Source organism: Erythranthe guttata, chromosome 11, assembly GCF_056151865.1.
Source record: "Erythranthe guttata isolate IM_541 chromosome 11, IM_541, whole genome shotgun sequence".
Taxonomy (NCBI): Eukaryota; Viridiplantae; Streptophyta; class Magnoliopsida; order Lamiales; family Phrymaceae; genus Erythranthe; species Erythranthe guttata.
Window position 1 is genome coordinate 13,977,217 of NC_142543.1, and position 12,652 is coordinate 13,989,868.

General features: G+C 37.6%; 1 non-coding gene across 1 annotated transcript; it reads right to left on the reverse strand.

Moving 5' to 3' along the window:
- Window positions 1–7,997: 7,997 nt before the first annotated feature.
- On the reverse strand, window positions 7,998–8,069 carry TRNAD-GUC (transfer RNA aspartic acid (anticodon GUC)). Its single transcript has one exon. It is a non-coding gene; the product is annotated as a tRNA-Asp (tRNA).
- Window positions 8,070–12,652: the final 4,583 nt, after the last annotated feature.

The following is a 12,652-nucleotide window of genomic DNA, read 5'->3' on the forward strand; positions in this document are numbered from 1 at the left end:
ATTGGGTTGCCTTCCTTGACTTGCCAACCGGTCGTGCTAACTTACCCACACTTGTGAAGTTGATGTCAATTTCCTCCGAACGCTCGCTTTCCCAAGTTCTTGGCCACATGCCGATTATTGCCCACACTTGTTCGCATTGGCTACCGAGCAACGCTCGTACCAGTCACAAGTCTTATCGAGAATTACTCATGCCATTTGCCGAGACACGCCCGTGCCGAACGCCGAGTATTACCGGTACTCACTTGTGCTATCAGCCAAGTACTTTCGATCACTGTTCCCACTTAAATCAGTCTGTTCCATTTTTTTCTCGGACAAACACCCCATGTGCTTGCCCAACACTCGACCACTCATTGCCCGATTGAGTGGCTATCTTGTGCCAACCCTCGCTTGACATCGTTTCTCGGCCATGACTTGGCGACACTTGAGTTATAGCCGATGGCACCGACTGAGGGGTAACAGACCTCCCCCACCAACGGTGTTTGACGCCCTCGTCGAACCGAAAGCATCAGCTTCTGCCTTGTATTTGCATTCATGATTCCATTTACCATCTTTAATTTTCATTATCTTGATTTTTGTTTTCAAACCTTGAAGTGAACTCCAAAAATTATATCACAATATTAATATTGCAACAACACCTAAAAAAACCTTTCAAATTGTGAAATGGTGAAACAATGAAGAAAATCCCAATTGAGGGGTGAAAGTGTAAGTTATTAATATATCTCCTTATTTTAATAATAATCTTACAATTTGGGGACTAAGTTTAAATTTTTTAAAATGTATGAAACAATTTTGGTTGTTCAATTGCTCCACTGAAACAATGTGGACTTGGAATAGAAGCAGAGTCAATACACTGATTTTTCTAATTTATAAGTAAATAAGACTTCTCATTTTCATAGTAAGCAAGAAAACTTTTCAAAAATATGCAAGAACAGGGATTTCATTGATCCATTGCCCTTACACTTCTTTTCTTTTTCATTCTTTTTTCTTGCTAAATTTCGGTCAACTAAATTTAAGTGAGTGAAATAACTTTTTTTTTTTTGGTAAATATGATTGTAGTAATGCTTTCACTGGCATGCATGATTATTTTTTATACAAAATTTCTTCATTTTTTTGTGATATAATACCACCCACTTGTGATCATATTCATAACCCAAAAAGAAAGAATGAAATTATAAATCAAGAAATGAGTAAATTCACAATATTTGCAGAGAGGTAAATGTTAACTCTAAATTCTAAAATGTCAGCCAAATTTATTGAAATTTTAAGAAAATTTTACAACTCTGCTCTCTCAAAATATAGCATTTGTCACTTTGCACCCCCATAAAAAAATAATAGCCCTCTACACTTTCAAAAGATAACTAATCATTCACATTGCACTCCAATTGATATTTTAGCAAAATTCTCGAAGTAAATTATTTGTTTGGAAGATCTTTGGCAAATAAAGATATTTGCGGAAATTTTCAAGTAAAATAAGGAGAAAATGGTTGAATGTTGGGAAGAACTACAATTTAACTTGACACTAAAGATGAAAATGGCATCCGTGAATACACCCATACAAAAATATTTATTTTCTTGGTGCAAAATATTAATTTTTTATTTTTTCCACCCTTCAACTATTTGTTTCACCAAATTACATAAAAAAATCCGTTTCATACAAAAAAAATCATCATTTTATTTACGAATTCCAATAAACGAGGTACATGTCCAATAAATTTGTAATTTATTTATCGGAATTCCATTATTTTAATTATATTTATCACATAAAAGAAAATTTTCATTTATAAATGCTACTAAAAGATGAAAATATCTTCATTAACCTTAAAACTTATGTTGGGGTGAAGTGATATTAAATTATTTTTTGCCAATGCAAAGTGCCAAAATGCTACATCTCGAGGGAGAAACAGGAATTAAACCTTCCGAAATTAATATAAAAAATCCTCAATAATTGAAGAATCAATATAACGGAAACTCGTCAAATTTATCGATTAAAATTGTAAGTACTGAAATTTCGAGAACTTGCATCCAAATTTGCAATTTGAGTCCACCCTCATGTGTATTGTATTTGTTGTTGTTAACAAATACTCATGTGATCTAGAAAATTTGAAGCCAAAATCAGTCACCCAAGAAAAGAAGATATAACAAATAGAAGCCAACATAAAAAGGTAAAATAATGAATAACTACTAAATAAGTGTTACTTGAGTTATTTATAATAATTATCAAATTTCTTCCGGTCACCGTGCATATCGACATTGCTGGACATTATTGAAGCCCGAAATGCAAAGAGCTATCTCTTAACAAATTGACGTAAGATGCTATGTGGCCACCGGAGGTTCTTGTCCAATTCTCGACATTTTATGATCGTAGCTAGGTGGTAGTTGATAAGTGTTCATTTTGCATGATTTTCACTTATCAATTCTTCGAGTTTAGGTCTTCGTTCGTTCGAGTTTTCGACTTTATTTGTATATATTATGTTATTTTTGTTTTATTTATATTTTAGGTAAAGATAAGCTATTTTTGCCAATTCGAGACGATTTTGGAAGAGAAGCCGAGAACCAAACCAAACACGTGAATAAGTGCATTCTCCCGGATTGCGACAGTGTTTGGTATTTCAAGCATAACTTTCTCAGACCTCCGATTGATCTGATTCAAGTGACCTTAGAAAGCTGACTGCAAGATCTACAACTTTTGTGAAATGCACAATTGTCCAATTCGGGCTAAACAAGGGTGAAAACAGTGTTTGAAGTTGATGCAGAGGCCAGATCGCGATCCAGAAACACCGGATCGCGATCAGGTGGCAAATTCCAGTAGCAGCGAAGAATTGGGGCAGAACGCGATCCGCACTTCTTGGATCGCGATCTGGGAAGGCGGTGCGCAGTTTTCGAGACTGCCAGATCGCGATCCAAGTTTCCTACCGACTGATTTCCCAAGAAAATGAAAAGTACCATGGGTTGGGATGGTCAGTACAAGATTGCAATCTAATCCATGATATGATTGCAAAGTATGTATCAATACTGACGGATGGATGCGCAATCTACAAGGCTTTGGATTGGACATAATCCGTCCAAACTGTGTCGAGCCGTCGACAGTAAAACAGGCGCTGAATGGGAGGCAACCCATTATTTATTTATCGTCATTTATTTTCTTTGTTTTAGTCCTTTTTGCATTTTTTTGGTTTAAAGTTTAATTTCACCCATTTTTTCTTGATTTTTGCCGGTATCTCGTCCCCAAGGAAACAAGAGTAAGAAGTCGGGAAGTTTAGACAACTCCGGCAATTCGCCCTCGGTGCCAAAATTCACGGCACCCCGTGCAACCAAAGAACACTTTCGCAACCGTAGAACACTGATCAATCTGCGGCACGACTGTTCAGAACGTATTTCTTTCTCATATCTTTTATTTTTCGCATTGAGGGCAATGCACGATTTAAGTTTGGGGGTGAGTTTAGCTTATTTTGATTTGGTCTTTTGCATGCGTATCATATAATTTAGTTTCGTTTATGTATTTCGATTTCCGTAATTGTGTTATGTTTTTCACATGCATCTCATTTAAGATCGAGTGTAAGTTGCATTTCCGGATTCTATTGAAGCAAAGCAATTGATGAATTAGTGGACTGGCTAGTTGATTTTAAAATTAAAATTGTGCATAACCGGCTAATAATAGATGAACCTTCCGACTGCGTTTTTGCAACTTTTGTGGATAACCTTTCGAATCCTTTCTAATTATGCTTGAGCGCACTTCTCTGAGGGGTATAATAGTCTGAGGTTTGGGGGGCGAGTTAGAATTGAATTATGTGTTCACAGTTCGAGTAGTTGGCTAAAAGTTCTATCAATGGTCTTTACGTTTTTATTTTATGTTATTATGTTTAAAAAAAAAAAGAGAAAAACAAAAAATATATGGTATTGTTGTGATTCACGCTCTGATTTCCAGCCTTTCTGACTCGAGCTTAACTCGTTGGGTGCACCTCGTCGCCTAGTCTCTCGAGTTGTCAAGCTTGGGGGTTTCTTGGACTTAAGTTCGATACATGGGTCAGAGAGATAACACAGTGGTATTGAGCCTTGCACGAGTCACGATTATTCCCGTTTCAAAAAAATGGAAAAAGTAAAAGTTGTGATGAAAATCACCAAAAAAGTTGTTGTTGTCGTCATTTTTCTATTGAATAAATTGACCTACTTATGGCCAATTGAAATTTTTGAATTTCAGAATCAAAACTTACTTTTCGTCCACGTTTCTACTCAAAACCCTCGATGATTGTGTTTATTGTTTAATTACGGATTCTTGAGTCTTTATTTCATTTTGGTGTAGAAACAACTAATTGCGTCGGTGGGAAAGTCGAATATATGAAGACGTATGCCATTCTGAGATTTTAGGTTATCTAGCTCGTTTTATCTTTGAAATTAATTGCAATGCTTTGACTAATCCGGCAACTTTGTGGGTGTGATGTCGGAAAACCCTCACGAGACACAACTCGTCCTTTGGGGGTACCCAGGGGTTCAAAGGCTTGTTGCATATGCTAAATGCAATCGTGATTCCCTACGTTAGTGGCCTAGATTTAGTTTGTTTTTTTTTTTCTTTTATGTTGTTGTCTTGTTTTGATTTACTCGGGACGAGTAAAGATCTAAGTTTGAGGGTGTGATAGGTGTTCATTTTGCATGATTTTCACTTATCAATTCTTCGAGTTTTGGTCTTCGTTCGTCCGAGTTTTCGGCTTTATTTGTATATATTATGTTGTTTTTGTTTTATTTATATTTTAGGTAAAGATAAGCTATTTTTGCCGATTCGAGACGATTTTGGAAGCGAAGCCGAGAACCAAACCAAACACGTGCAAAAGTGCATTCTCGCGGATTGCATCAGTGTTTGGTATTTCATGCATAACTTTCTCATGCAACCTCCGATTGAGCTGATTCAAGTGGCCTTCGAAAGCTAACTGCATGATCTACAACTTTCATGAATGCACAATTGTCAAATTCGGGCTAAATAGGGTGAAAACGGTTTTTGAAGTTGATGTAGAGGCCAGATCGCGATCCAGAACCACCGGATCGCGATCTGGTGGCAAATTCCAGTAGCAGCGAATAATTGGGGCAGATCGCGATCCGCAATTCTTGGATCGCGATCAGGGATGGCGGCGCGCAGTTTTCGAGGCTTCCAGATCGCGATCCAAGAAGCCCAGATCGCGATCTGGGAACAGAAATCGAGACTAGATATTTTTCTTTGATTCCTCACTATAAATAGAAGGTCTCCTTTCATTTTTCAACCTCTCGACGATATCTCGACCCTTTTCTTCGGTTTTCTCTTCGGTTCTCGCCATTTCTTCGTGGGAAGCTTCGACGAGGGTTTCGACTCGGGTTTTTCATAAGCTTTTCTTTACGTTTAGTTTATGATTTATCGTGTTCTTCATTTTGATGCTATGTTTGTAATGAACTAAGCATTTTCTTTTAGGTAAATGAAACCTTGTATATATTGATTTTGATTTCTAGATCTGTGATCTATTTGTTGTTCGTTGATTCTGTTTATGTTTTTCTGTATTAAATGCTTTCGATTATTTGGCCAACAGTTGAATTGATTCTAAATGGGGATGAACTCGAGAGAGGATTTCTCGTTTGATTTTAGGAAAACATAGCTCGTGTTGTGGAAATGAAGACGTGATGCTCCTCGGGTAGCCCTTAAGGACTTGACTTAAATGCTCTCTTAATATCAGGTTCTGAACGGAGACGTCGGACCTGTGGGTAGACTCTAACTACACTGGAGACGGGGGTTAGGCTATTTTAGTGTCTGGGTTAGCGAATATAGAATTGACATTTAGATTCGGATTTGTAGATCTTTATCGATAGTACACTGGTGGATTTTACCCTAGAAGCCATCACACGTCGGAATTCCTCGTTTGTCCTAGCGGACCGTTGTTTTTATTTTTGTTTCCTTTTGGCTTCATTTCATCTCCCATTATTTCGTTCGTCTAGATAAAGTTTAGGATACTATAATTAAGGTGCTTGGTAAATTTAGGAACTTAATTCCATGTGGATCGATATCTGGAATTCACTATTCTACAAAACGCGTTACTGTACACTTGCGGTTATTCATACGTAGGTTTTACGCGTATCAGTGGTGCCGTGGTGGATTATGGCGTAACCTTATTTTTTGTTATTTCTAGAATTTTCCAATAAAATAGATTAGAAAAACATATGTTATTTTGTCTTTTATGCCGGAAGATTTAGAGGGTGTTTGACTAAGCCTATAAGATGTTAGAATCTTATAAGATGTTTTAGAGTTTATAAGATGTTTTAGAGTCTTCCAATGTTTTTGTTAAATTTCAAAAAAAAATCTTATTTTTTTTTTAAAATAAACTTCTGGAGAGCAAATAAGATTATTTAAAAATGGATTAATAGCGAAACCCCCATTCATGGGGTTTTTTTTTTTTTGAGACCAAAAAAACGCATTAGATTTCATTAAAACATCTCAGAAGATACATATGACTGGATCTTAGTAGGTAACTCAGCCCAACTATACGATTCATATTTTGACAACGTTGCTATTTCATGTGCCACTCGATTCCCTTCCCTACAAATATGTTGAGCTTTAAACTCGACACAAGTCTTTCCCAATTGCTGAATATCATCAATAATATGACCATAATCTGCTCGTGACCCCGAGTTGCACTGAATAGCTGTAATGACCACCAATGAATCGCCTTCAAGGATAACTCGCTGCCAATTATTTTCACATGCCATTTCCATGGCCAAAAGAGCTGCTTTTGCCTCCGCCGATGTGGGGTTTAATGGTTGTTTTAGGCACCTGTTAAGTATATATTTTTACACTTTATCGTACCTTTTTATTTGAGCTTTTGGTGTGATTTAACGATAATTGGTGCTTAAAAAGTTGATTTATTGTATTTTAGGTATAAATTGAAGAATTGGAAAAGTTTGGGGTCAAAACTGCAATTTTGGAGAAAATATGGGCCAAAAGTGAAATAATAAAAAATATGAAGAAATTGGCACGGGACGGTCGTCCCAAATTTACACCTAAAAATGGGACGGCCGTGCCAAATGCAGAAATTGGACAGAAGGTTTCGGCGATTCTCGCGCGGCCGTGTGAGAATTGCACTGATTTTCGCGCGGCCGTGCCAACACACGCTGGAGACAATTTTGGACTTTTAATCACACAAGGAAACCTAAAATCATCTACCAAGTTGGGACATCTATTTAAGCACAAACCAAGCACGAATTAGAAGACTTTGGACACAACCTTGGAGCGAGAGGAGCAAGAGAACGGAAGAACGAAGACGAAGACCTGACGAATCTTCATCAAAATTCTTCTTTCACCTATCTTTTCTTGAATCTATGATTTTTATTACTTTTATTATGTTTTTCGTTATGAGTAGCTAAGTTTTTAATCTAGGATTTTATTGGAACCCTATGTGGGGATTCTGAACCCGTTTTCTTGAGATTATGCAATTATGATTTTATGATTATTTCTTATACTTGTTATGATTGTTAGTGCATGAACTTGATCAATTTATGTGCTTTATCTGTGATTATTGGGATTGACTCGACAGAGCTATTTTGATAATTAGACGGTAAGTATAAGAACCTTCGAGTAGTTTTCACCGGATGAGCGTGTCAATTGCTTGTGGTGTCGTAGACATACAGATATTACCTTAGGTAGCCATTTACGAGACTTGTTAGTTAACGTTTTATTCATAATTTGTTTGAAGTTTAATTGTTTAATTGATTTAATTTGACAAACAACCTTCGAGTAGTTTTCACCGGATGAGCGTGTCAATTGCTTGTGGTGTCGTAGACATACAAATATTACCTTAGGTAGCCATTTACAAGACTTGTTAGTTAATGTTTTATTCATAATTTGTTTGAAGTTTAATTGTTTAATTGATTTAATTTGACAAACTTGCGTAGGCTGGATAAAAATCATAGTTGTTAGGAGTATTCCCTGTGGGATCGACATCCGACTCTCACGAGTCCACTTTTACTACTTGTCAACAAGTTTTTGGCGCCGTTGCCGGGGATCGAACCCGGGTCACCCGCGTGACAGGCGGGAATACTTACCACTATACTACAACGACAATTGGTGCTTAAAAAGTTGATTTATTGTATTTTAGGTATAAATACAATAAATCAACTTTTTAAGCACCAATTATCGTTAAATCACACCAAAAGCTCAAATAAAAAGGTACGATAAAGTGTAAAAATATATACTTAACAGCACCCCATTCATAGGGTTAAATCATGATGAATCCAGCCTTTTTTTTCATTTTTAGTGAAACCCCACTAACTTTGACAATTTAAGTATTAAGTTGACAATTTAAGCAGACATTAAACCAATTATTATTCGTTATACGTAAATTATTCCTGGTCAACCCTATCAACGCCCATTTTATAGCAAACGTGTATTTCTCATTCCACACTCTTCTATCTTCTTCTGTTTCCGACGTTTCTTCTTCCATGGCGGCTGAGGCAACGACCGAGTAAAAGACAGCGGGCGGCAGCCAAGGAGATCGAGGAAGCCGACGGTAAAAGAAATTAAATCTGACGCGAATAAATTGCTAACCATCTCCACATACAAACAATTGCGGGCCGAGGAGAGATATGCAGGCATCAAGGTGGAACGCGGCGGCGCTGTTTACTCGGGCGAGGCCAACTGGGAGGAGAAACTTCAAACCCCTCCCACTTATCGCTCTTCTAGCCACCGCTCAAGCCGCCGAACCCTAGCCAAAAAAAATGAGCACGATTTGGGAACGGTTAGGGCAAAATTGTGCGGAATTTGACTTGGATTGGTGATTCTGAGAACGAGTTTACAAACTGTTTCCACCTAGTTTGTAGAATGTTCATTCCTGTTGTTCAAGTCCCCGTGTTCTAGGGGTCTAGCAAAACCCGCGATCGTCCAGTCAACCAACGGTTCTTGAATTTAAAGAACCAAGCGTATGGGTTTTCGACGGGTCTATTGCGGGTTTAAAGTAGAACCCAACTTTCACGAGTTGAAACCCGTCGTAATTTAAAAAAGCTATTTTCTTTAATAATTTATAAGTTTTACGAAAAATTATTTAGAAATTAAAATGAAGGACCAAGCGTAAAAATTTAAATTGAAACAATCTGAAATACATCAATGATGAATATCACGAGTAAATCAAAATTAATACGTTTTAACCATAAATCCAAAAAAGAGGAACTAAATTCAAACCGTTATAAGACAAGGTCTAAAATAAAATAGCTAATCATAGATAAAACAAGACGATGTCGTCGTTATAGATATAAGTTTTGACATGTAAGAGATTTTATTCATGTATTATATTAATTTATTATACTACATAATATATACAAAACGATGTCGTTTTGTATAGTGGGGCGGGACGGGATTCAAGGGTATTAATTCTTTTTGAACCCGTCTTAGACCCAAACCCGCGGATCTTGTCCATTTCAGGATCCAATCCTATAGATGGATCTATCCATCAGGTCCTAGCGGGCGGTTTTTACCGAGTTTGACGGGTTCAACTTGTTGATGGATCCGACTTGCTCACCCCTACCGTGTTCTGTCTTTGTGTGTGTGTGTGTGTGTGTGTTTCCTTTACTTTCTTTTGGATAGAAATTGCATACATGGCCATGGTAAGGATCCCTTGCAACCTATCTGCGAATTTTTGTTCTTTCTTCGTATACCTCTAGTAACAAAATAGTCTTATGCAATTCTTTTTGTAGTTTATTTTGATAAATTATAGTTATCTTTGTTGATTTTGTAGTTGGTTTTGCTATATTTTTGTAGTTGATTTCGATAATATTGTAGTTAGTTTTGATAAATTACAGGTGATTTCTATAATATTGTAGTTGATTTTGAAAAATTATAGTTGATTTCAATAAATTTGTAGTTGATTTCGATAAATTATAGTTGCTTTCAAAAAATTTATAGTTGATTTAAAAACCCAAAAATAGAAAATTAAAAAAAAAATGATTTAAATATATTTTTTTTTAAATAATTGTTTCAAAAAATAATATTTAAAAAATTATTTTTTAAAAATAAATAACATAAATGAAAATTATAATTAAAAGAAATTAAGAAGGCTAAAGTAGTGAGTAGTGAAGTAGCGAGGGTATATTTGTATTTGGAATAAGAGAACAACTGGATCTATCTCTAATAAAGGAAAAGTGATAGGACCTATCCTTAGTACAAAAAATGTTGGAGGGGGGTTTCACTAATAGCCCCTGTTGATTTATATGCCTATAGAAATCAGATGATCTAAGTTGTAACAGTTAAGTTGTGGAAACAGTATTCAGTTACAACTGTAAATCTTGTGTTGTCACAGTTATATTCTACTTAAAGTAAATAAACAGAACACAAGAATTAATGTGGTTCAGACACAATTGTGCCCTACATCCACGTGGACCTGCAAACACGATTTCACTAGTTCAGATTTACAGTGTACATTAATAGGACTTATTAAAAACACTAAAGACTCCCTCTTTATGTAATATGCCGTTCTTGTACACAACTCGAACTTCGTGTTTCGTCCAACAGCAGCTCCACACCGCGTGCCTAGAACTCCTTTCTGGCCTGAACTCCCTTCAGTGACGCGGTTGATCTCCCAAGAGATCTATACAGCCAATCTGTATATGTTGACACATCCAACGATGGCACAGTTCTGTTCAGCAGAACGTTTCAGCGATTCTTCAAAGCAACGGAGTGATTTTTCTCCCAAAAAATAGTGTCCCGGTCTTTGTGAGGTGAGGAGCCTTATATAGGCGTGAGATGGGCCTCCAAAGACCTGTCTTCCAAAGGAATCGAATAACTAGGAAACATAATCCTAGTCAATATCTAGTTCTAATCTAGATAACCATAAAAGATTCCTAACAAGAATGAAGTACTAGGAAATAAATCTAAGTCCTAAAGTATTACAAAGGTAGGACTCTAAATTTCCAAAATAAACATGGGAACAAATCTTTAGCCAATCTTTACTTCCCAAGTGAGGCGGATTTCTTCCTTCGTGGAAATCTGGCGCCAACAATCTCCTCCCCCTTTGGCATAGATTTGGTCAGAACCCATGTTTAACAAGAACTCCTCCTGCAGATAAGACGGAAAGAGAAAAGACTCCCCCTGCATCACAGACTGTTAGCACTCCCCCTGCATCACAGACTGTTAGCACATAATATCACATACTGTTAGCACAGTAGCAGTGCTACTTAAGTATTTCCTGCAGTGAGACAAATAAGAGAGATATAGAATCACTCCAAAATTAACTCAAAAATAGTTATCAATGCAGATAAAGAGATAACATATAGAGTCAAAGATGCAAAAAGAAAATAATACTAGCTATTACAGACCAGAAGTAATAGCAGATAGTTTTTTAAGAAAAAAAAAAACATGAAAACGAAAAACATAAATCTCTGCTTTAGTAACTAAAGCCAGAGAACAAATCATCTTCATCACGAGAGCTGGGCTGTGGAGGAGTGAGGAGGGATGCCTGTTTTTTGCCTTTATCTTTGGTCTTGGTGGAAGCCGCAGGAGTTGGAGTTGTTGCTACTCCCCCTTTCTGACCAGAATGTGCCAAAGTCCTAAGCAGCTGATCTTGAATAGAGGCAAACCCTTGAGCTAGCTGAGCCTGGATAGACTCCTGAAAACGAGTGAGCTCATCCTTGGTGACCACATCAACTGGCGGCGAAATAGAGGCAGCTACAATGGGAACAGAGGCAGCCACTATAGGAGCCTTCTTCACACGTGGGACCGTCTGAACAACAGTAGGATCGACAGGAGGCAGATCAGCAAAATGTTCAGAAAGGACCTTACCGTGGATAGTGATTGGACGGCCAGGAGGGTCCAGTAAAGTGGCATCACGACTGGGCAGGCCTTGTTTGATCAGAAGCTGGTAGATCAGAGAAGGAAACGGCAGATGCTCACGCTCGGTGCGGGAATTGGCTAAGGCACCAATCTGAGTGAAAATTAATTCACCAATATTGATCTTGAGGTCGTGAGTGATGCACCATAAAAACTCAGCTTGGGTGGGATTGAGAGTAGCATTGTGAGTAGTGGGAAACCAGTTGGAAATGCCTATTTTAAAGAGGACTGAGTACAGCTGAGTCTGCTTAGACACATGAAAAGCCGACTTTGGACCAGGCCATTTTTTCAGAACTTTGGCAGTGAGGACAGAGGCCAGAGTGTCTTTGGAAACAGAGGGTTTGGAAGAAACCTCGTTTGGACATTTATAAAACTCATTAATCAAGGCAGGTGTCACAGAATAGAAAGACCCCCTCACATACACTTTCCCATACCCACGAGACCCCACAACAGAAAAGCGATCAGAAAGATTGGCATAAAACTCAACAATAACAGATCGTTCAAAAGGTTGTGCACTCACAATAGTGCCAAGCAACCCTTGAGTTTTTAGAAGACGGAAAATCCCAGACAAAGGTAAGACAGACCTAGACAAAACACGCTCAGGAGAGCAGGCACGCTTACTCATGCTATCCCAATTTTCTTTAGCAAGAACGGAGTAGAAGAGAGGAGAGAAACAGTTACCAGCAGAGAGTTGAGAGCCCACAGATGAATCAGAGGATTCAGAACGCAAAGGGTCATCCTCAGGAATAGGCTCAGAAGAAGAGGATTGTTGACCTTCAGACACGGAGGCAGGAGAGGAGGCAGATGGGCCTTCGTGTTTTCGATTAG